This window comes from Saccopteryx leptura, chromosome 6 (genome assembly GCF_036850995.1).
Source record: "Saccopteryx leptura isolate mSacLep1 chromosome 6, mSacLep1_pri_phased_curated, whole genome shotgun sequence".
Taxonomy (NCBI): Eukaryota; Metazoa; Chordata; class Mammalia; order Chiroptera; family Emballonuridae; genus Saccopteryx; species Saccopteryx leptura.
In genome coordinates this window covers 81,543,397-81,567,995 of record NC_089508.1, presented here as the reverse complement: position 1 = coordinate 81,567,995, position 24,599 = coordinate 81,543,397, and positions in this window count along the sequence as shown.

The following is a 24,599-nucleotide window of genomic DNA, read 5'->3' as shown; positions in this document are numbered from 1 at the left end:
CACACACACACACACCAAAAAAGAGTTATGTAAAAGAAATTTGTAGCAGAAAAAAGGCTTAAGTTGTTTAATTATACAACCCTTAGCAATTAGTGACAAAAGCAACAAAGACCTAAAAATATCCTCAATTTAATAAATAACTCAGAAAAGAAAAAATGACCAAATAACAGATGACTTCTTTTCCTTCCTTATAATAGATATTAATTTAAACAATAAAATACTACATATTGCCTACCAAATTGGCCATGATTGAAACAAAGTGTTTCAACTGAGGTGCAAGGAAATGGATTGGAGGCTTTAATCCACTGCTGGAAAAAGGTGAAAATGTTGCCTACTTTTTAGGAGGATAGAATGACAACTAATAGATTCCAAGCCTTAAAACAGTGCATACTCTTTTAAACGCTTCTAAAAAATTACTCAGAGATATTTTCTGATTTATGAAGTAGATATTAATCACATGTTATTTATACTTCATAACATGGAAAATAATAAAAATTAAGTAAATATTAAAAAGCCACTTAAAATGATGCTGTAGAATAATAGTGATGTGGGCAAAATGTTTATAATATATGGTTGAGCATAGAAAGCACATTTCAAAATAATAGGTTTTTGGCTTTGTAGAATCACACACACAGACACACACACACACGAACTCACAACTAACTGGAAGAATATATACCTCAAAATGCTACCAGTTATTATCTTCACCTGGTGGGGTTTCAACTAGAGTTTTTATTCTCTTCCTTAGACTTCTTTGTGTTTATAAAAGCCAAGGAATTTTATATAGATTTAAAATGATTCAACTTTTTAATTGAAGAAAATATTACTAAAGTAGTAAAGACAAAGAGGATGGTAATTAAAATAAATAAAATTATCTATGTCTCTAAAGAGGCATTTTTCTGCAAGGGTAAAAAATATTCCTAAAGTTCTTTAACCACATCCTTCTTAAATTCAAGCATTAAGACACAGTTGGCTGGAAATAGTTGCTGGCAATCTTTGATTTTAATTTAGTTCCTGGAAATCTGTACTTTAACATCTGGGAAAATGGGCAACTGTGTAGTAGTGGATTCACTTTGTCTTATGGATCTATGCCTAAATTGCTCATATTTAGCTATTAGAAGTTTGCTGGTATGCGCAAAGAAAGGTTTAGAATTTAACAATGTCAACAGTATTTTTTAAAAACTGTTTAGTTTATCTTCCCCCAAGGGGAGGGAGGGTAAAAACTAAAGCATGGTAGCTTCAGGGCATTTTCTATAAGCAGACACATATAACTCTTCTAGCATGAAATCAATATTTAATCCATTTTTTCCCTGTGGTTTTAGTCTACTATAGTATTCAACCCTTAAAGCATTTCTAAAGCTAGTTATCAGCAATGGCACCAGACTTCGACTGGCATGGAATGGCCTATAAGCAGAGGCGGATTAAGGTTGGTTGAGGCCCCGGCACGGAAGGAAATATTGGGTCCCTTAAAAAAGAGAGAGAGAGAGAGACAAGGAAAATAAAAATACATGTCAACCATATTTTTTAATAAATAAAATATATTATGTACTATTAATGTTAAAATTGCACATATGAACCAAACTTGGTGTCATTAGAAAAAAAGTATAAAGTTGAGGTTTTTTAGGGCCCTTCAAAAGTTGGGTCCAGGGCGCTCGTCCATTGTACCTGCCATTAAATCTACCTCTGTCTATAGGGTGGTAAAGTAGAGGTTCTCAACTCCCTTCTACTCACCCACTTAAGAAAAGATCAGGAAATATCCCCAGAGATCTCAGGGTTCTTTGAGAACCATGTGATCTTAGGCAGGCTACTTAAATTCTCCCTGCTGCAATTCCTCATCTGAAAAATAGAGATAATAGTGTCAATTTATGGAGTTCCAATGAGGAATAAGTTTTACAAAAAGAATACAAAAATTTTTGGGGGAGGGGAGGGGGTGGCCACCCAAATGTCCTGCCATTTCATCAACCTGACTCTGAAAAAGCCACTGGTGTTAGAAGAGTAGGATTTGAGTCTTCATTCCAGCAAGGTCTCACCTGCATCCTCATGAATTAGAAAGCTGTGGAGTGACTGTTCTCCAATATTTGCAGCCACTAGATGGTATTGACAAAGGGCATAGAAAAAGAATGCTTCTTACCAACAACAAAATCTAATGTAAATTGAAAAGGAGGAAAAAACATGTCTCTGCTCTAAGTCCTTTAAAATTCATTATTTCAGAGTAATCATTCATGGCAATAAAAAAGAAAGGTTCAGCTAAACTATTTTATTCAGACATAACAGAAACAAAATGTCTCTCCCTCGGTCAGCTGCCTGGTAAGTCTCTCTCCTCCCACACTTGTGCCCTCTTCTGAGATTCTGCCCTCCCTCTTTCTTCCACATGCTTACTTCACTAGTAACTTACTCTACACCTTTATATTTCTGCAGAGTTAAATATAGGCTTAGTTAAAATAAGGATTATAAGTGAAAATAATCTGGCCCTGGCCAGTTGGCCCAGGGGTAGAGCATTGGCCCAGTATGTGGAAGTCCTGGGTTCGATTCCTAGTCAGAGCACACAGGAGAAGCGACCATCTGCTTCTACATCCTCCCCTCTCCTCTCTCTTTTTCTCTCTCCCCTCCCCTCCCTATGTCTCGAATTATTTGAGCAATTTGGCCCCAGGTGCTGAAGATGTCTCCATGGCCTCACCTCAGGGACTGAAATGGCTCCATTCTGAGCAACAGAGCAGTGGCCCCAGATGGGCAGAGCATTGCCCCCTAGTGGGCTTTCCAGGTATATTCTGGTTGGGGCCCATGCAGGAGTCTGTCTCCCTGCCTCCCTGCCTCCCCATCTTAAATTTAATAAAAGTAAAAAAGTAAAAATAAAAAAATATTCATAAATAAAAATAATCAACTCTACAGAAGAAAAAAATAAGAAAATAAGTGAGGGGGGGGGGGGGGTTGTTCCTGGAGCAGTGCTCTGGGGAGCTTTCTGTGTTGGGAGTGTGTCAACTGGCCAGCTGGAGCTAGAAAGCTCTAAGATGTATTCATTAAATTCCCACCCTTCTTGTGCTAAGAGGTTGTTAGCATTGGTCTGATCAGTTCATCTAAAACACTAAATCTCTAGGTTTATAAGTGCCTGCTATCTATGTGAACTAAAGGAAAATTTTCTGATAACATGCTAACAGTTGTGCCATTGACTATCACCAAAAAAAATAGTTATTCTTACACCACATGCATTCCTTCATTGGCATTTTTCCAATAAAATGAGAAAAATCAAAATTCATCCATCTGTTTCTCTCAAATAAATTAAACCCAGCTATATTTATTATACATACAATATTGGCCTAGTCAAGATGGGCAGTATATAAAGAATAGGGCTCAAAACATGGGCTTTGGCGTTTGATTCTGCATGCTGGGTCTATCATTTACTAGCTATATTAGTTTCCCAGGGTTGTTGTAACAAATGACCACAAACAGGGTGGGTTAAAACCACATAAATTATATTTTCACAGTTCTGGAGGCCAGAATTTTGAAATCAAAGCATTGGAAGGAAAGGTTGCTTCTAGAACCTGTGATGAAGAATCCACTCGAGCTCTCTCTGCTAGCTTCTGGGGGTGGCCAGAGTGTCATTTCTTGGCTGTAGATGCATCACTCCAATCGCTGCCTCCATCTCCACATGTCCTTCTCTATGCATCACAAATCTCCATCTTCTTTTTTCTATAAGGAGGCCAGTCATTGGATTTAAGGCTGCCTCTGAATCCAGAATTACTTCAGTCAAGATTCCTAAACTTCATTACATCTGCAAAGACCTTCTTTCTAAATAAGGGCATGTTTACAAGTACCAAGAATTAGGATGTGAATGTATCTTTTGGGGAATCACTATTCTACCTATATACCAGCTGTGTGAATTTAGGCAAGTTCTATCACCTTTAAGCCTCAATTTCTTTATCTATAACATGGAAATACGAATAATAGTGGTAGGATTATAATCAAGATTAAATAAAGTAATGCAATATAAAGTGTTTGGTTTATAGTAAATACGCAATACTTGTCAGCTGCTGACATTAACAGTATTGTCATTATTTTACTACTGAGCACCTTGCAGAATCAGAGGTTAATAGAGCACTAAATTTTTCCCCCAAGCGTCTTATAATCCAGAGAAGGATGGATACACTTTGACTCAGACCTGCCTTTAATTTTCATGACTCACAAAACCCTTAATTTTTAAGTCTATGGTTGCTGAATTTCTGAAATTACAAGAGACAAACTACAGATTGATTCCTGAGGTGCTAATATAAAGACTGGCTTCTTTTCCACTTCAAAATCATCATGCTTTCTTGTGCTCTCTTCTGGAACTTGTCAAGGAAACAGCAAATTTAAAAAATGCTGTTGTTCTATGATTTCCGAGAAGATGCTCCTCCTGAGGTTCTCCACACTGACAGGTGGAGCCTCCCTGAAGATCCCTGGCCAGGAGGTCTACCTGTGTGACACCCCAGAAACAGCAGCCAGCAAAATCTTTCCAATAATCTTGTCCACTCAGTCTGGTTTCCAATGGCTCTTCTATAGGTTGGTACATTAGAATACAGGAACATATAAGCTAAAGGCTGCATATACAGTTTATTCTCTCACATTGCCAGCCACCACCAGACATCAGCTTTGTCACAATGACATGAATTACAAAGGAGTCAATTAACACCAAGTGAAGTATTAAGGAGTAGAATATCTACCAGAATAATGTGTTAAACATCCTGAAGAAAACAAAACACAAATGAGAAGAACTGAGTTAAAAAAAACAACAAAAAACTCACAACATTATGTTTCTTAGTCATTGAAAAAGAAATCTATAAATATTGTTAGTTGAATTTCCTTCTTAGTCCTATAGTTTGTTCAATGATTTATGGAACATGAACAACCTAGTAGAAAAGTAGAGGTTTCACCCAAATTATTGAACAAGATATATACTTTCAAATAACTATTTAAGACAGTTCCAAACTTTTATCCCATTTACTAGTTTCATATATTTAGTAAAAATAGTCAAATAGATTTGTATACAGACATGATATTTAACATATACATGTTAATTTTATTCTAAACCTTTGAGGATTAAGTTAAATGAGCCTATAAAAAGGGTAAAAACACAGACTTGACAAAATAAGGAATTTGGGCAAGGGGAAAGTTTTCTTATTTGTTTGCTTTTTAATTCTTAAGAGAACAAATATATAAAGAGAGTCTGCTGCCACACTGTGAGCTTTGGATATTTCAAAGTGAAAAAATCTTAGGAGGTTTATGATTCAAAAAAGAAAAGAAAAGAAAAGAAATATTTTAATACCTAAGATCCAAGGATGTGAAGACAAGAGAAAACATAAGCTATTTGTTTTGTTTGGATTTAACTACCTTTAAATTTTTTTTTCTTAAATCTGCTCTATTTGGAGCTGACAGAGTAAATGACTGGGCCTGTGGGTCTGGTGGTTACATGATCCTATGAAAAATGCAGATGGCAAGAAAAATCATTCCCCATATGCCCTGGCTTGGATCCTCCTTGTGTTCTCCTCAGAAAAGTGTTATGTTATCCAACTCTGTGGTAAGTGGCAAAACTATTTGTTGACCTGACCCAAAGCATAGAGCCTGACCTATTGATAAATTGGCAACTCAAGGGGTCAAACAAATGATCTTGTGTTTTACTCCCAGGGAAAAGAAAAATGAGGCTAAATTCAGATGACCTTATTATGGAAACTAACATCTAACCTGGTACTAGAAGGAAGGATCCCAGCCCTGGAGTGACAGATCTTAAAATAAAAGGGGAAATGATACTCTGGGATTCATACACACAGCCCGAAATGGACTTGTCACAACTTATTTGTAGGAAGTCAGAGCTTTGCCCTGGTGCTCAAATAGAAACAAAACCTGGTTATATGCTTCCTTTTTGAAAGTCACCCCAGCTCTGCAAACATGGTTGTCTAATACTAAATCTTCTCCTAGAAAAAAAATAAAGTGAGAAAGGAGCACTGCATTGGTTTCTAATAAATACTAAATGTACTCTCTGAATGAACCAAAGTTGCATTCAGCTTTTAAAACATTCAAAAAATAAACACTAAGCCTTTTGACATGCTGTTCCAAGGTGTTGGCCTTTTGGAAATGGTGGGGAATGTTGTGAGAATCAAAGACAGAGGTATCTGTACCATCTACCCTTTTCTACCAGACTTGTAAACTCCTTCCAGATTCTTTGAAGAGCCGAAACAGAAGGAACGTGGCAATGGAAGGCGAAGTAAAGCAGTTCTACTCTTTCATGGATTTGGGGGGTCTGTCAGAAGGGCGGAAAAATCACAGATGATCATGGCACAGTCATTTTTCTCTATCATTTTCCTCTGTCTTATCAAACTCAGATTCCTTGGTAGGTTCTGAGTTTGGAGTATAAACATGAATCACACTCTTCATGAAATACAGGAACTCCCTTTATCCATAAGGGATATGGTAAAAGATCCCCAGTGGCTGCCTGACATTGTAGTACCGAACCCCATAAATACAGTACATCTCCTCACTTGGTATTGTTGATGGGTTCTTGGAAACTGTGACTTTAAACACGATAATATATAATGAAACAAAATTTACCACAAGCGGCCCTGGCCGGTTGGCTCAGCGGTAGAGCGTCGGCCTGGCGTGCGGGGGACCCGGGTTCGATTCCCGGCCAGGGCACATAGGGGAAGCGCCCATTTGCTTCTCCACCCCCACCCCCTCCTTCCTCTCTGTCTCTCTCTTCCCCTCCCGCAGCCAAGGCTCCATTGGAGCAAGGATGGCCCGGGCGCTGGGGATGGCTCCTTGGCCTCTGCCCCAGGCGCTAGAGTGGCTCTGGTCGTGACAGAGCGACGCCCCAGAGGGGCAGAGCATCGCCCCCTGGTGGGCAGAGCATTGCCCCCTGGTGGGCAGAGCATCGCCCCTGGTGGGCGCGCCGGGTGGATCCCGGTTGGGCGCATGCGGGAGTCTGTCTGACTGTCTCTCCCCGTCTCCAGCTTCAGAAAAATAAAAAAAAAATAAAAAAATTTACCACAAGCTAATAATTGACACAAACAAGAGTTTGGTTTCTATGAAATATTTCTGGTCATAAAAACATCAAACTTCTAACTAAAGACCCCAAAACACTTCTAATGTTAAACATTGGACTAAATATGAGCTATATACATACATTAAAAATTTATAAAATCAAACAAGATAATTATTTTCTAACCTGCTTATTTCATTTCAGGGTTACCAGTGGCCAGAGCCTATCCCAGCAATGTGGAGCACAGACTGAGACCCACCCCAGACAGGATGCTCTTCCATCGCACGGGGCCCTCACACTCACACCCACACTTGGACCAGGACCCTTTAGACATGCCAGTTCATCTCACATGCACACCTTTAGGATGTGGAGGGCACTGGAGTACCCAGAGACAACCCATGCAGACATGGGCGGAACATGCAAATTCCGCACAGACAGTGGTCTCTGCCCAGTGTCAATGTTTTTTTCTCTTTAACATTATAACAACACAATGTTGAATGAAAGGACACTATTCAAGGACCTGCTGTACTGTGTTGTCCTATACATAAATAGCCATAATAAAGTTTTACTTATAAACTAGGCAAATTAAGAGATTTACAACTACTACTAATAAAGTAGAATAATTATAACATTATAATGTAATAAAAGTTAGGTGAATGTGGTCTTTCTCAAAATAGCTCACTGTACTATATTCACCTTTTCATTTAAAGAAAGCACTTTACAGCTTCTCTTTGGCATATCCAAATTGCCAGCATCATTACTTTGTGCTTTGGGGTCATTATTAAGTAAATAAGAGTTACTTAAACCCATGCCCTGTGATGCCGAGACAGTCGATCTGATGACCGAGTAGGCCACTGACTAAGGACAGGTGGTGTGTACAGCATGGAGACATGGGACAAAGGGATAATTCATGACCGGGGTGGCAGGTTAAAGTGACATAGTGTGCGATTTCATCACACTACTCAGAAAAGAGCACAATTTTAAACTTACCAACTATGTATTTCTGGAATTTTCAATTTAATAGTTTTAGGCTGTGGTGGACCTTGGGTAACTGAAACCGTAGAACACGACACCGTGAACAAGGGAGGACTGCTGTGCTGCCATCAGGAACACCGCAGGCCTCCGCGTGGACCTTCAGAAGTCGCAGGCTTGCCACAGCCCCGTCACCCTGAAGAGTGTCGCGTCCTGCAGGTAGAAAGCCTGCGCCCCTCAGGTCAGTCCATTTCTCAACCCACTCTCACCAGAGAGTTCTTGCTGACCTTTCTTCATGGCCTCCAGGAAAGGGAAAATTATAGACAATTATTCTTATGGGGACCCTGAAAGTTGAGGAGAAACAATAATTAGAATTGAAATGAAATTAGAGGACATCCTTAGAAAGGGTGAGGACATGAAATACTTCACTACCAGTGATTTAAACCTTTCAAGGGATTAGTGAATCCCCAAGTGAAATCTAACTTTAGGGCGACTTAACGATTCTTTTTTTTTTTTTTTAAATGTGAGGTTAGTTTACAATTTTGGTCTCGTGGAGAATACGCCTTTCCATTTTGAGGACTTTTTGGAAGAGAAGAGTGACACAAAATACAAAATGGACAAGGAATGAAAATTGCTTTGGACACTGAATGTTGGACATCCAAACCCAGGAGATGCCAGGCTCTGACACTCTGTATTTCTTTCTTTGATCTAACTCTTCGGCTATGATTCATGGACTGGCACGCTTCCCGAGTGCCCCTGGTAAGCTTCAAAGTGAAACACTGGTTGGCCCAGCATCTCCACATTGGCTTTCCCCCATTGTATTTATGTATGAAAATGAAAAAAAGAAAAAGGAAAAAAACTCAGTGGGTACTTTACATGTGGTTTTCATATTGCCCCTTAACCACTCAGTTTGAAAGTAAATCAAAGAGGAATTGGGAGTTAAAGTGCTTGGGGTTTGGAGAGAGAGCTTCAGACTCCTCTAAGCCAACATTAATGTGTAGAGCATTTAATATCATTCTGGAACATCTGCAAGGCAGCTGTCTATGTAGACCAGGTTCACAATAACCTTTCATTACACATCACCACAGAATGAGAAACAGATATGTGAGTGTGAATATAAGTTGTGTGTGTGTGTGTGTGTGTGTGTGTGTGTGTGTGTAATGGGTAGAAAATCTAATTTATGTGGCTTACATTGAGAACAATGACAAGTAGTTTGAATCTGTTTTAAAACAGGCTTATAAATGCTCACCAGCAATATGCTGAGTAATTATTATTGAGTTAATGACTCAGGAATGTGGTTTTTCTACATATATGTTGAATAATAAAAAGTCCATGAATTATATTCAAGGCAAGAAAAAATAACCGTATAATTCAAATATCCAAGCAAGTTGGAAAAGCATGGCCTACCTGAAGAATGAACCTTTCTGCATGCCTGCTCAGGGCATGTGGAACACCTCAGCTCATTTTCTCTCCCTCAGTCTGTCTCTCTGTGAATGGAGGCTGGCCATTCCTGTACTTTCACCCCTAGGTGCCTGCTGGTAGCCGTAGAATTCAGCGTCTTCTTCTGGCTCTGTCTCCTCTGTTGATGGCACAGCAGAGACAGTGTCCCCAGAACACCACCCTCTGCTGTAATGATTTAACTGTGTCCTGTGGACATTTTCTATGAACCATAAATCCCTATTGCAGGAGAAGAGTCAAATGAATGTAAGAAGCACAGAATTAAACAGGTTTCATTAAACAGTACTTTTCAAAGCCTTTAGGACGGCAATGGGTATTACGAGTCCAGAAGGGATAAAGCAGGTTGGGTCCAGTTGGATCTGTCCCTGGGGTTCAAACAACATTTTAAAAACTCAGAAAATTATCATGTGATTATCTCTTTCCTACCACATAAAATATTTAAAAGTTTGAATCATCCCTCCATAATAATGGGACAGTGTAGTTTGTTCACCTCTGCAAATCATCCTTTATCTTCTATTTAAAGGACATTATAGAAAAATGGGAAGAAATTAGTTCACTCACTATTGAGGAACCTAAAATATTAAAACCCAAGCTATTTCTGAAAGTTTGCAATTCATTGCTGTTGTGTTCATGCTGATTCTTTTTGAAAATATTTATTGTTCTTTCACTCTTTTTTTTATTCAACTGCTGTCATTTGCTGTTATTAAAGAGAAAAAATGTCTTTTGAAGGCTTCCTGTTATCAGCTATGTCAAGAATGGCAGGGCACACCTAAGCAATGTCACCAGAATGAAAGGGAAAGATACAAATCTACTAAATACCTAGACTATGAGTCAACTGGGCATCGAGTGCCTTGAGTCGAACCGAGCAGGGCTGGAAATGACTAAAATAAAGGACAGCCAGGCTACTGATAGTAAATCACAGCTGGAAATGAAGTTAAATGCCTAAATGCAGTGTAAGTTTTTTAAATATTGTTTCTGATGTGTAATTAATTGTATAAAAGGCATAGATTTGGAGTTAAAGTTTGCAGTGGATAAGGCAACAAACAAGCTAGAATATTTTAGTAAAATAGGTGGAAAGTAGAGAGTGCATCCAGATGGAAAAATTGAAAATTAAAATTAAATTTAAAAACAACCCAAGGGATCCCAAGGTCTGTAAAAGAAATATTCTATGACTGGAGAACATGTCGAAGATATACATAATTTCATCACTATGTAGATTGTACAATATTTCTTATGCAGCCCAGTAATGTGCCCAAAGATAGCTTTTTAAGCTGCACAGAAAATACCAAAGCCCAGACATATTTTAATGCCAGTCTCTGGGCAGTCCTTGGGCAGGCAAACTACCCTGAAACACCTGGTTGGTTTGAGAATTTCCTTAACTGCATTTTGGGACCAAACAGGCATTCATTTCAGCTTCTCTGAGCCTTTCATATAGTAAAGAAGCAATCAGAGAATACTGGCTTTATTTTTTGAAGCATTGGTTTTGATCCATCTAAAAGGAAATGGGGGGAAGGGGCTGGGAGAAGGGGAGGAGGGAAGGGGCCTAATGTGTTTCACAGCTTCAAGTCAAACACTGTTGGAAGAAATGTCCAGAGAGCAATTCAAAGTGAAAATATTTGGTTTCTGGCTAAATAGCCAGTAGCTTTTATTGCAAAATGGAAATAAACAGTGCTGCTCATTTATACCAAAAAAGGACAATCTACAAATAACCAAAATCCCAAAATAGAGGTATTGCCCAACTGAATTCAAGACATGATTCACTAAGGTCTTGAATTCAGTTTCCTCAGTGGCTACAGTATATAAATTGAAATGGGCTTGGGTTGTGATTAGCTCAAATATTCTCAGTCTACACCCCAGAAGGCCATAGCCAGTATATCCCATTCCTTTTACATTGTTTACTGGATAGATGTCTTCTCCCCCTTATAGTTCCAAGAGATACTAAAAGCCAAGTCCAAGTCATATGCAGTGACAGTAATAACAGAAAGTCACTCTGAAGTTAACTTAAATGGGAGATGATCCTACAAACTATTCTATGTAATGGCCAATAGCTTAGAAATGAGGAGTGGAAATGAAATACAAAGTCAGAAATGCTCACAATGAGGAGGAATAAGTTGGCCAAAAGAAAGATAAGAATAATATTAGTATTCACTCATTCCATGATATATTGAATACTTACTGCACTGGGGACTGCAGATACAGAAAGGAGTAAGAAATGATCACTTAGTGAGGAAGATAGAAATCAACAGATATATCACTTAAGATTCTCATATGTAAAAACAAATATATTATGGCCAAATTGTACTTCAAAGGTTTTAGAGCCTTTTCAGCTGTGTTATCTCCCTTGGGCCTCATAACACCCTTTAGATATAGATCAGGCAGGCAGTGTATGAGAATACAAAGCCAGAAAAGGTTGAGTTTCTTTCCAACCTTCTGCTAATAAGGATGAGAAATGAGATTAGAGTTCTGGTCTCTGGTGACACCCTCTATCCATCTAGAACACGAAAATTAAATTAGTAAGAAGTCTTTTCAGGTTTAATCACTCCAAAAATATCTGTATCTCTAGATCCCATACCTGACAAGTTCTCCTTTGCCCATAAAGCTAAGCCATGATGAATGGAATGATCCCAGACTATCTTAACAACACTTGAGACAAAAGACTTCCTCAGAGCAAGCATATCATCATGTGGAATTAGTCACAGTGACTAGTATTAAAAATCCCATAAAGAATTTGGAAATCTAACTTGTGAATGTTGCCCTTTAATCCATCCACTGAAGTCATATCCACTAAGAAGTTAGGTGCTTACCCGGGCACTAGAGCTATAGAAGTGATGAAAATAGTCAAGCTCTCTACTTTCATGGTAAAAAAAAACAATAATCAGGTAAACAAATGAGTAAGATAATTGCAGTTATTACAAGTGTTTTGAAAAACAATACAATGAGGTGACATAATGAAGAGATGAAAGGAAGAGATCAGAGTGTTAGATCAGATGGTCAGAGACTCTGTGAGAAAGTGACATTTGAGCTGAGATATAAAACTTCCAGCATAAGGAGAGCTGGGGCAGAGCACTTTAGCCAGAGGAGCAGCAAGGCAGAGGCTTAGGGTATCAATGAGCTCAAAGCACACCATGGCAGACAGGAGAGCTGGTCCAAGAGGAAGTTAGAGGCCATCTCAGGTTGGAGGCTGTGATAAAAAGATGGGATGTTTTTTCCTAAGTGCAGTGGGAATCCACTATAGGATTTTAATTAGGGTAATGTAAGAGTTATCTGATGTCAGCAAGTTGATCATGAAAGGAATCCCCAAACCTCCAAATACAGAAAGAAATCCTCTTTAGGAAGCAGCTGGTTTATTATCTGCCTGATGAATGAAAACATATCTGAATAACTTGCATAAGCAAGGTGGGACAATCACAGGTGCCACCATGACTACAAAGCCTCTGTATATATCCAATGTGGTCCTTGTACAAAAGATTTCAGGCAACTGTGAAGAGAGAGTCAGGGGTCAGCATCCTGGGCTCGGTCTGGCATTTATCACAGTCAGAGTTGCAGAGTTTATGAAACGGAGCTAACACACAGCAGGAGCATCCAGGCATTGTTACTAGTATTGTTTCTTCTATGTTGTATCCCAGGAAACAGACTCAGTGACCCAATCCTTTTCTCCATTTCTAATTTCCGCCATCAGTGGCCAGTGATTATCTAAATGGGATTTTTCAAGTATATCTTCAGTGTATTGTGGATGACATAGCAGGCATAAAGCATTTTTTAAGCATGAACTACCTTTTGTATAATAATCAACTATCTCATTTATTCAGCCTGTCATCTGTTACCCATAAGCAGTTCCATATGCATTGGTTTATATTTGGGTTACAAGACTGTTCAGCCATAGCATCCATTTGGTAACAGGAGGCACATGTTTTAAACATGCTTAACGTTATTGCCCTATAATGTCTTGCCACAGAGCATTCCTTCCTAAGAGTACAATGCTCTTTGTGAATACCACCTCATTAATCCTGGGAGAGGCAGTGACAATCACTCTCCCCACATTTTACCAATAAGGAAATAGAACCACTGAGAGATTCTGAGTGAGCCAAGATGATGTGCAGCTACTTAATAGCAGGACCGAGGATGAATTCCTGGTTCGGATCTTGAGCTCATGTCTTTATTCCTGCCTCACCCACCTTAGACCCACACGTTACGTACTAACAGATAAACTACCTAACATTTATTCTTGAATGTTATATTCTGTAGTTTTTTCAACCCTCCACAATCTGTTTGGAGTACTACCATTTCAGAAGCTACTTTTATCAGACAGATTTTATTCCCTTGAGATGTGAGCTCTAGTTTCCAGCCACATTCACAAACAATAGGCACAGTCATGAAGGCTTTGAATTCAAGGCTATGAACTCTCTTCAGCATTTTTGTGGCCATCTTGAATAGTCATAGGGCTCTGGACAGACTAGGCGCATGGACTTAGCATAAGTCTCTGCTTTAAAACTAACTATTCAAAACAGCCCTGTAAAACTTAGAGACTGCCCATAATGGGTTGTTTTAATTAACTGTGGGTTTTTAGTCAATTGCCTGCCTGTTAGCATTCTGTAATTCCAGAATTCAGTTACCTTATGTCTCAAAATGAAGCTAAGTTTTAAGAGATTCTTTTCAGTTTTGAATATCTAAAAAATTACTGTTGATATCTATGGTGCCACATTTTTGGTATGGTTTTCTTCAGGTTTTGATGCAGCTCATGATGACAGCTATCTTTTATGGTTTGTAAAAAAGCAAAAGAAATACAGAAAAAGGACATCTGTTTTAAAATTATTTGGTGGGTAATTGTAAATGTCTGAGAAGCAAGAAATTGTAATTTCTCTGTGAGAAGTAAGCTGCTTTCATGCATATTCCAATTATCTACAGGTTGTTTTTTCTCTCATTTTTGCATCATCACCATATTTTAAAATTACCAGGTTTTGTTTTTTGTTTTGTTTTGTTTCTTTTCAATAAGAAAATGAACAATTATAAATTTTTATATTGGACATGAGCAATGGAGAACAATGTCAGCCAAATCAATTTTCCTCTTGTTCTTCTCTTATCCTCAAGAAATTAATATCTTTGGCATTTTTCAGTCTACCCAACAATCTAGGCTGATGAAAAGAGAAAAATGTTCATTAGTCCTTAATCATAGAAGTCCTATTTACATTATTTCAAAACCATATAGGCACATTCCCGTTTGAGTGTTCCATTTTTATGACATTAATCATCGAGCTTCAAAAGAATGACTTGATGCTAGTGTCTAAATTATAGTACTTTAATGCTATGCTTAAAGGCTCACAAATGTTTGAATATTTGCATGTACATTACTCTTTAAAGTAAATTTAGAATAAACTTAAACTACAGAGGCAGTAGACAGAGTTGAGATGAGCTTGAATACAGTTTGCATGCATGTGCTTGCTTACAGCAAAATAGAAACAATCAAATCAGACTCTGTGCCCAGGTCTTTAAGAATCTTTGAGTTTGTCAGTCCCAGAATCACTGGCTGTCTGGGTATGGTTCAGAACACTCTAGAACACTGAATGACTATGAACAATACATGTTGACCTTCTCAGAAGCCTCATAATGGAGACCAGCTAACAATGTTCAGGGAAAGGATTCACTTGAAGTTGTATGAGTCCTTTCTCTCTTTATATTTTCTTCTTCCCATTCTACTTTCCATAAAATATTCTAGGATGTTCAGAGGGCTCAGTGTTAAAGGTGGTCACGTTCAGTCTAGCTTTATTCTCAGATAGAGTAGGGGTTTCCTAAAAATATTATTCCACAAGACTCCTAATAGTTAGATTTCATAGAAGTGGAAGAACATTTTATGTCCACAATGTGTAATGAGTCTTGAAATATAACTTTCTAAGAAAAAGAAATCTGTGATTTAAAGTCAGACAAAAAATGTAAATATCTGCTATCAGAGATAATAGAAATTAGGGTAAGAAAACCTGGCTTCTAGCCTCAATTCTGCCACTTTCTATCTCTGTGAATATGGGCAGGTAATGGATCCTGAATCTTAGGTTGTTCACGAAAATATAAAATATACTTATTATCACAGTGACTTTATAATAATTAAAGAAAATGGAATTCATGCACTAAACCAACCTAATCAATATTGCCAAATCCTATGATCCATTTTTAGTTTTCATCTACTTTATCTACTAAAAGCATTTGAAGTCATTGGCTCCTCTGTCATTCTTAGCAAACTTTCTTCACTTGGCCTTCTAGAAACTATACTCTCCTGGGTTATTTGTGTCCTACTTCATTGGTTGACCCTTCTCAATCCCTTTTACTGTGTCCACCTCATCTTTTTGGCATCTTAATATTTGAGTGCTCTGAGGCTCACGGGGAAGCAATCTCCAGGACACCAGGTTTCAAGAAGCTCCTCAAGCATTTAGAACCAGCAAGAGGTCAAAGTGAACTCAGGAGCAGGCAGAAGATTTGGTTGTCCTGTAGTGAGGATGTACACTGCCCACAGATAGAAGCATACTGAGCTCCAAATATAAGGAATGGGATGCGAGCGTGAGTTCTAAATAGTCCAGAATAATTCTCAGTTTAGAGAGTCTGAACACCACATGGACAAGAATTTTAGATTTGATCTTCATTCAATTAAGAGGTCTTCCACACATGTTACTGTCCCAGCTTAGAACCGACAAAGAAAATATCTCAAAGACTACCTTTCACCAAAAGGATTTACATCAGATTTATGGGCTAAGAAACTGGGTATTGAGTTTTTAATTGGAGTGGTGGCCCAGCAGGAGGATGAAGAGCTCATCTTGAGAGCTCCAGCATATAGATGCTCCTCAAGGTGGAGCAGGATAGCTTGGAGGCATATGAGATGCATGGTGGGCAACAGAAATAGAGAAGTCTAGATGCTAGGTTTCTAACCAAGATATATTAATTCTTCTGAATTACTGTCCTTGTACTCTGTCTTCCAGGAAGAATGCATGTCTTAAAACATTTCTGGGAAGCATTATCTCCACATTAAATTCCAGGTAGACTACAAGAGAGTAACAGGTCCAACTAATATTCCACTTATTTTATTCCTAATGCTTGTAAATGATTTACACATGTTATCTCTATTGACTCCCATCAGAACAGGTACAAACCAGTGTGATTCCATTTTATAATGAAGAAATGGAGGTTTAGAAAATAGTTAAGTCACTTGCCCAAGGTTGGAACCAAGCAAGCCAGCAAACTGACTCCTTGGCACATAAGCTTGCTTACACAATGCTACTCGTGTCCTCACTGGCTGAGGCAGAGCTGCCACATGATCCCTGACAGCTAGTCTTGCCATTGCCAAGATAATTAGTGTCCTTCATTTAAGTATATAGAAACCTTTGCAAAGGGATAGATGTATCATTATGTTAAAGGTGTGTCCATTATGAAGCAGTAATTGGCCTTTTGAGCATTTTCATTGCTACAAGTCACACATTATGTAACTATTACTAACCTAATTCCACCAAAGCCTATTTATGTCAGAAAGACCTTGTATTTCACCACTAAACTGCCTCCAAAGATGTTTTACACCTTGTCTAGGGTTGCAGTTTAACATCTGCAATTACAGGGAAAGAATGCCGTGCAAAGTGTCCTTAAATCTCTTTGTAGCACAACCAAACAAAACATCCACTTGACTGAGAGCTCCAGGACATTGGTTGAGAGCTATTGCCATGTGTTTTTAGGCTTTAAAAACTAATAGTCAAGTGTTCAGCAACACAAGAGAACAAAAATACACACCAGCTGCTCAGCTTTGCCTAAGCCTGTGGGATCAAGATGAAAAGAATTAGAGCAAGTATTATAGCAATCAGGCCTAAAGCAAGCAAAAGTCTGGCTCAACATTAAGAAGCCTTCACTAATGAGCCAGTACACCTCTGCGCTCCTGGTGTTTCGGGGCTTCTGGTATGGAAACATTTTCTGTGAGAGTAGTATAATTTCACCAGCTAGGAAATCTAGTTAATATCTCTTCTTGCTATGTTTTAACTCTACTTATTCATTCTTGTCTCTGAATTTGCTCGCCTTTCCACTAAGCATTCCTTGTCCCCTCTACCCCATTCTCAAAAATATGGACTTAATTTATCTTCCTGTAAGGCCCCTTTACAAGTTAGTACTCACTACCCTCCGGTACAACAGAACACACATACACACATACACATGTCCACACGTACTCCCAAACCCCCACTTGCATTCTGATTTCATCTCTACTGGGCACACCTCCTACAGACAGAATGGTAGAGTCTCACTATATAAAGATTATTTAGACCAATGTCCAGTTTGTAATGAGCTAATCTGCCTATGCTTGCATCCTTAAGTGTTCTCAGTATGCTGCATTTGTGTCTGCCTACCCAATTTGGTATAAGCTGTCTAAGGATGAAGAATATTGCTTTAGCTATCTTATATTCCTGTCATCTTTATTTTGCAAGACCTAGTAAATATCCCAAACAAAATAAATATTGTTATCTACTTCTATTGAGAAATGACAGAGGGGATGACCAGGCCAAAAATCTGCTTGGTCTCTTTCCCCTACTCACCTGTGTCAACGGAAGCATTGCCCTGCATGTTCCCTCAGTCATGTTTTCTGCTTCCCGGCATCGCAGCTCCAAGTCCACCTAGAATGAAGTTGGCATTAAAACATTTTCTATGAAGTGGCAATAGATCAGGCTGTTCCATACTGGCATGAACCCACTGTGAAGCAGTAGGGGGCACTATGGATTCATGCCTATGATACCTCAAAATAAATACACACACAGAAAAAAAGAAGTGGTAATCTTTCAGGTTTCTACTCTGTAGTGGTCATTTTGTCCATTCCTATCATTGCCACTGCTTCCCTCTTTCAATGTTTTTTTCTTGGATTTTTTTATTCTTGACCACACCAAAGCTTGTCAAAAGTAACACTGATTATTGTGACTGTTCCAAAAGATTCAATAAATAAGATACTGTTATAAAACAATAGTCACCAAAGTCAGAAGTTAGGAGCAATACTTGATCTCCAGATTTAATTGGCTATCAGGTTCCAAAGATATTTCCATGCTATACTATACATTAAAATCACCATATCTTCGTCAAGGCAGAATCATACTCTTGAACAAGAGTGCTCAGCTCAGGGGGCAAGTGACGCTAAAATCCTCAAACAGAAGTCAACTAGGCATTGCATCCCCAAAGGGGCTTATTCAGGAAAAAGAAAGGATTACAATCCAGTAGTACAGACATGGCAAGCCATATGTATGAAAAAGGGCCAAGAAAAAACAGAAAGCCCTTTTACAGAGGGGAGAGGAAGTTAAGGGGAGTGGCTGTTAAAACCATAGAGCTTTAGGCCCTGGCCAGTTGGCTCAGTGGTAGAATGTCAGCCCGGCTTATGGAAGTCCTGGGTTCGATTCCCAGCCAGGGCACACAGGAGAAGCGCCATCTGCTTTCTACTCTCTCCCTCTCCTTCCTCTCGATCTCTCTCTTTCCCTCCTGCAGCCAAGGCTCCATGGGAGCAAAGTTGGCCCAGGTGCTGAGGATGGCTTCATGGCCTCCACCTCAAGTGCTAGAATGGCTCTAGTTGAAACAGAGCGGCAGCTCAGAGGGGCAGAGCATCACCCCCTGGTGGGCATGCCAGGTGGATCCTGGGTCAGGCACATGCAGGAGTTGTCTGTCTGCCACCCCTCACTTCTCACTTCAGAAAAATGCAAAAAAATAATAATAATAAATAAATAAATAATGGAAGGAAAAAAACACCAACCATAGAGTTCTTCCTGTAGTTCTTCCTTTCATGGTGATATAAGGTGTTATAGTTCCTCCCACAGGCCCTCCCAATTCCTAAGTTAAGTTCTCTATGTAAATATTAACTAAATCAAGTTGAAATTCACTCTCCTTTATAGATTTTAATATTAGATGGCCACAGAAGGATGTAAGTATAGAAAACACTACTTTTCATACTGGGATTTAGGCTCTGTTATCAGTACATTAGGCAGGGTACATATTCTCAGTGGGAAACAAATAACTGTGATTCCCCCCACAGACACTGAACTGCATTTTCTATGAGAAAATATGAAATGCCATGTAAAAATAAAATAATCTTATGATATTATAGAGATAACCTGTTGGGAGGTCAGCAAACTTATAGCCATGGGGCCAAATCCAGTCCATGCCTTATTTTTTTTTTTGTATTGTCAGAGAGCTAAGAATAGTTTTCACATTAGTAAAGAACTGTAAAAGGATGATAAATATACAACAGAGGTGGTATTGTAGTTCAAAAAGACTAAACTATTCACTCTTTGGCACTGTCGAGAAGAAAGCTTTCCGATGCTCGAACTAGACAATACTTTACTAAAGAAGACTGCTGCTAAAAACTACAGTTATCAATGGTGTCTGTGTAAATTCATTGTTAAGAACTAGTAATCAGGAATAAGATGGAGGGACAAAGTTTTACCATCCATAAGGGTTTTATTTCTTTGACTTATATATTGTAAGTATTCATCAGTGAATAAGAACATAGAACATCTTGTGTTCAGTCAAGTCTAGTGTTTAAGCTGGCCAGGATCTGATAAGACCAACAACTTCATTTTGTTCATAGCATACCTCCTGAAATGCTTGCTGCCGTTAGTTAGTGTTAGGACTAACACTACTGAGTGTTAGTCCTAATAAGACCTCGATTCACCCTCTGTTAACAGCATCATTTGTCTGCTGCTCAGTAGTATTTCTCTAGCTCTCATCTCAACTTCCATTTGCAATCACTCTTTTGATTATGCTGTTTCAGAGCAAACCAAAAATGGTTTCATGAAGACTAGCTCATTCTGTATGACAGTTCTTGTACTGCACAAGGCAGTTGATGAGCGCCCATATTTGTATGAAGCCAGGCATCCAGGCATCCTGTCACCCAGTCACTTGAAAATTGAATATTCAACTGGTGATGCCAGGCTAGGACACCAGTCAAACTGGCTCAATCAGAACAAAATCTTTTCTATTTTTGTTTGGTCTTTGCTCTACTTCGGCTAATTCATTTGCTGGAAAATAGGTTACCTTTTAGATTGAAATTGAGAAAGAATTATTAATTTGAAGAATGTACTCAGGAACACTGGGGTTCTAAGGCAGTTTGAGGCAGTGTCTCTTAACTAAGAGCCAGAGATACCCAATGCAAAATTTCTCAGTATTTAGTGCAGCTCACTTGAATCAGACTTCTCTTGAGTGCTTATTAAAAATTCAGAGCCTTAGTACCACCTTCTTGATATCGAATAAATCAAAATTTGAGAATGGGGTCCCAGTCCCAGTATTATTATTACATGTACTAAATTTTCAGAACCAATGACCTAAGAAGTGCATGTGGTTCAGGGGATTTTTACCCACTGAAATTATTTGTAAAAATTCTCTGTGATGGTTCAAATTTTTGTAAAATCATCCTATTACCCATCATGAAATTCTAAAAGCAGTTCATGAATCAAAAGGATGAGCTGCACTGCTAAAAGAAAATAAGGTTGATTCATTACACCAAGCTTAAACTTTACCATAGACCCATTTACTGACAAATCCTAAAAGGATAACCTTCTTCCCAGCCACAGGCCATGCAGCTCTTCACAGAGAAGCAGCTCAGACCCCATTATTTCCATTTGACCCAGAGAAGCAGCATAATGAAATCAGAGTTCCTCCAGGGTGCAGCGGGGTCTGACCCTACTGTTCTCTATTTTTAAGTCATTTGCATTCATTGAAAGGTTTTCCATGTCTAGTGGCTACACAGAGCTCCTCACTGAATCCACATGACCCCATCAGCTCCTAGCCTACATAAGGAAACACAGCTGGGTGGAACAAGTATTTGAGTGCTCAGCTCTCATCCTCAGTCAGGCCATTCATTTTTTTAACTATTCTTGGATTCTGCAGTGTTACAATAATATAATGTTACATTAATTAAATATATAGAAATATAGAAAAATATGGAAGACATATAGAAATAAGTTAGGATATAATATTAAAAGCCATTAAGGCAAGTGAATAAGGCTATGCCATCTGGGTAGGAATTAATCTAGTGTGTACAGATATGATAGGCAGACTCTGCCTTTCATGCAGAACCCAGTTAGTGTGTGTGTGTGAAGTTACATATAGATAAAAGTGGCTTGATGTGATAACTGTAGGTTAACATAAACAAGAAGCTTCCCTAGGAACACCTTAAAAACGGCTTGATGTAACATTTCGGTAGATTAACATAAAAAGGGCTCCCTGCTAGGAACTCCTAAAAAGGTGGTTTGATATGATAATCCTGTAGATTGACACCAGTTAGAAGGCATAGGCCAAAAAAAGGTTCTAAAGCTAAGGCCCCTCCACCCCACCTGCCCCCCATTGCGGAAGTCACCCAGACTTCAAAGTTGAACGTGGACTTTCTCCATACCACTCTGACCAAGGACAAGCAAGAGGAGTACACCGATGGGGCCCCTAAGCTGTACCCTGGCACGCCATAGGATTTGTGAGTAATAAACTGCCTGTGTGATTCTTGCAACTAATTTGTGCCTCAGTTGTGTCTTTCCTCCAGTGGCAGTTGGTGTCAGCACTGATAAGTAGAATCCTCATAGCCACCTCAAGAGTAGTCTTGAAGAGGCTGCCAGCCCTGCTGATAAGCAGGAGTGTCCCACTGTGCAGGGAAGTCAAATCGAGATGCCTGATCAACCTAGAGCTCAGGCTGTACTGGGACATGCACCCAATTCCAGTGTGTGTGTGTGTGTGTGTGTGTGTGTGTGTGTGTGTGTGTGTGTGTGTGTGTGTGTGTGTTTTCAAACCATCAAGCAATCCTCGGACATTAAATGGGCATTCTACAACGTAATGCTGATACTATTTACCTGGAGAGAGCATCAAATCCCACAGGTGAAGGGTTCAGTCTTACAAGACTGCCCTCCACCCTGTATGTCAGATGTCAGTCACAATTCCAGATCGTTATCTGTGCTTCTGACCTACCAGCTGTGCAGTAGTATCCCCTTACTTGCAAGGGATATGTTCCAAGACCCCCCAAGGATAACTAAAAGCACAGATAGTGGCAAACCCTATACATACTCTGTTTTTTCTTATACATGCATACATATGACAAACTTTAACTCATGAATTAGGCATGATAAGAAGTTAATAATAACTAATATTGAAATAGAACAATTATAACAATATATTTAATAAAAGCTATGTGAATTTGCACTCTCAAAGTATCTTATTGTACTGTATTCACCCTTCTTCTTATGATAATGTAAGATGATATGATGCCTACGTGATGGGATAAAGTCAAGTGAATGATGTAGAGACACTGTGATGTAGCATGAGGCACAATGCTTTCTGGCAGAACACATTGCTGTCAGTTGGACTGCTTGTCTTCCACCCACAAATGTAATAATGCCTTTTCTCATTAACTAAGCACTTATCCTGTACCAGCTGTAACTTTTGTAGTTTGAGGTGCAATAGCAGAACTGGTACAAATTTCTTTTTCTTTCACAATTTTATAGTAGAAGATTCGTTATTGCTGTAGATTTTAGTAACTTCAGCATATGATTTTTTTTTCTTATTAAGTCAAGAATTTTCACCCTTTCAATTAAAGGAAGCACTTTACAGCTTCTCTTTGACATGTCTGAATGGCCAGCAACATCACTCTTGCACTTCGGGGCCATTATTAAGTAAAATAAGGTTTCCTTGAGTACAAGTACCATAATACTTCAACAGTGATTTGGTTACCAAGATGGCTACTAACTAAGTGTCTACAGCATGGAGATAATGGGCAAAAGGATGATTCATGTCCTGAGCAGGACAAACCAGGACATTGTGAGATTTTATCACACTACTCAGAATAGTACACAATCTAAAACATATGAATTGTTTATTTCTGGAATCTTCCATTTAATATTTTCAGATCATGGTTGACCATGATTAGCTAAAACCTCAAAAAGTGAAACCTCAAATAAGGGGATCTACTATGGATCAGAGGTTCCAGGACTTCCACGGGTTCAATTAATTTGCTAGAATGTCTTGCAGAACTCCAAGGAACAATTTACTTACTAGATTACCAGTTTATTATAAAAGGATATAACTCAGTAACAGCCAGATAGAAGAGATGCATAAGGCAAGATATGTGGGAAGGTGGAGCTTCCAAGTGCTCTGTTGGGACACAACTTTACCCTCAGCTTCATGTGTTCACTAATTTGGAAGCTCTCCAAACCCTGTCCTTTTTCAGTTTTATGGATGGTTTATTATATAGGCATGATTGATTAAATCTTTCACCACTGATTATTGAACACAACCTCCAGCCCCTCAGGAAGTGGTGGGTGGGAGAAATAAAAGTTTCATTCCTCTAATCACATTGCTGGTTTCTCTGGCAACTGGCATCAATCATTTAGATTGTCACCTCATTAACATAACAAAAGATATCTTAATAGCTCTCAACACCGGAAACTCCAGGAGTTTTAGGAGGTCTGTGCCAGAAACCTGGAGGAAGACCAAATATTTATTTCTTATTATAAATCTCGGTATTAAATATCTGATTCTATTTACTTCCTAAAGTTAAAAAAATAACACTATGAAAGTGAGAAAGGTAGAGATTTTTCAGTTGCTACCCAATTCCTTCATTTTATCAAGAAAGATTTCAAGGCTCAAAAAGTTCAAGGAAACTGAAAAGTTTTTAGCTTGATAAAAACAGTAAGGACCTTCATTTACATTATCTCATTGACTCCTTGTTGGTCAACTAAATTTGTAAATATGATATATGTGTTTGCTTGCTTATAGTTTGCATTGGGTGTGGGGGCAGGCTGTAAGCAGGCAGGGTCATTATAGTCTAAAGCTGGGGTCCCCAAACTCGGGCCGCATGCGGCCCCCTGAGGCTATTTATCTGCCTCACCGCACTTCCAGAAGGGGCACCTCTTTCATTGGTGGTCAGTGAGAAGAGTATCCTGTGCTCTGGAGTACTGTATGTGGCAGCGCTGCAAAGCACGGTGTGGCTCACATATAGTACTACTTCCGTTTTGTCTTTTTACATTAAAATAAGATATGGGCAGTGTGCATAGGGATTTGTTCATAGTTTTTTTAATAGTCTGACCCTCCAACAGTCTGAGGGACAGTGAACTGGCCCCCTGTGTAAAAAGTTTGGGGACCCCTGGCCTAAAGGCTTAGTTTTAAGACTAAGCTTTTCCCACGCTTTTAATAC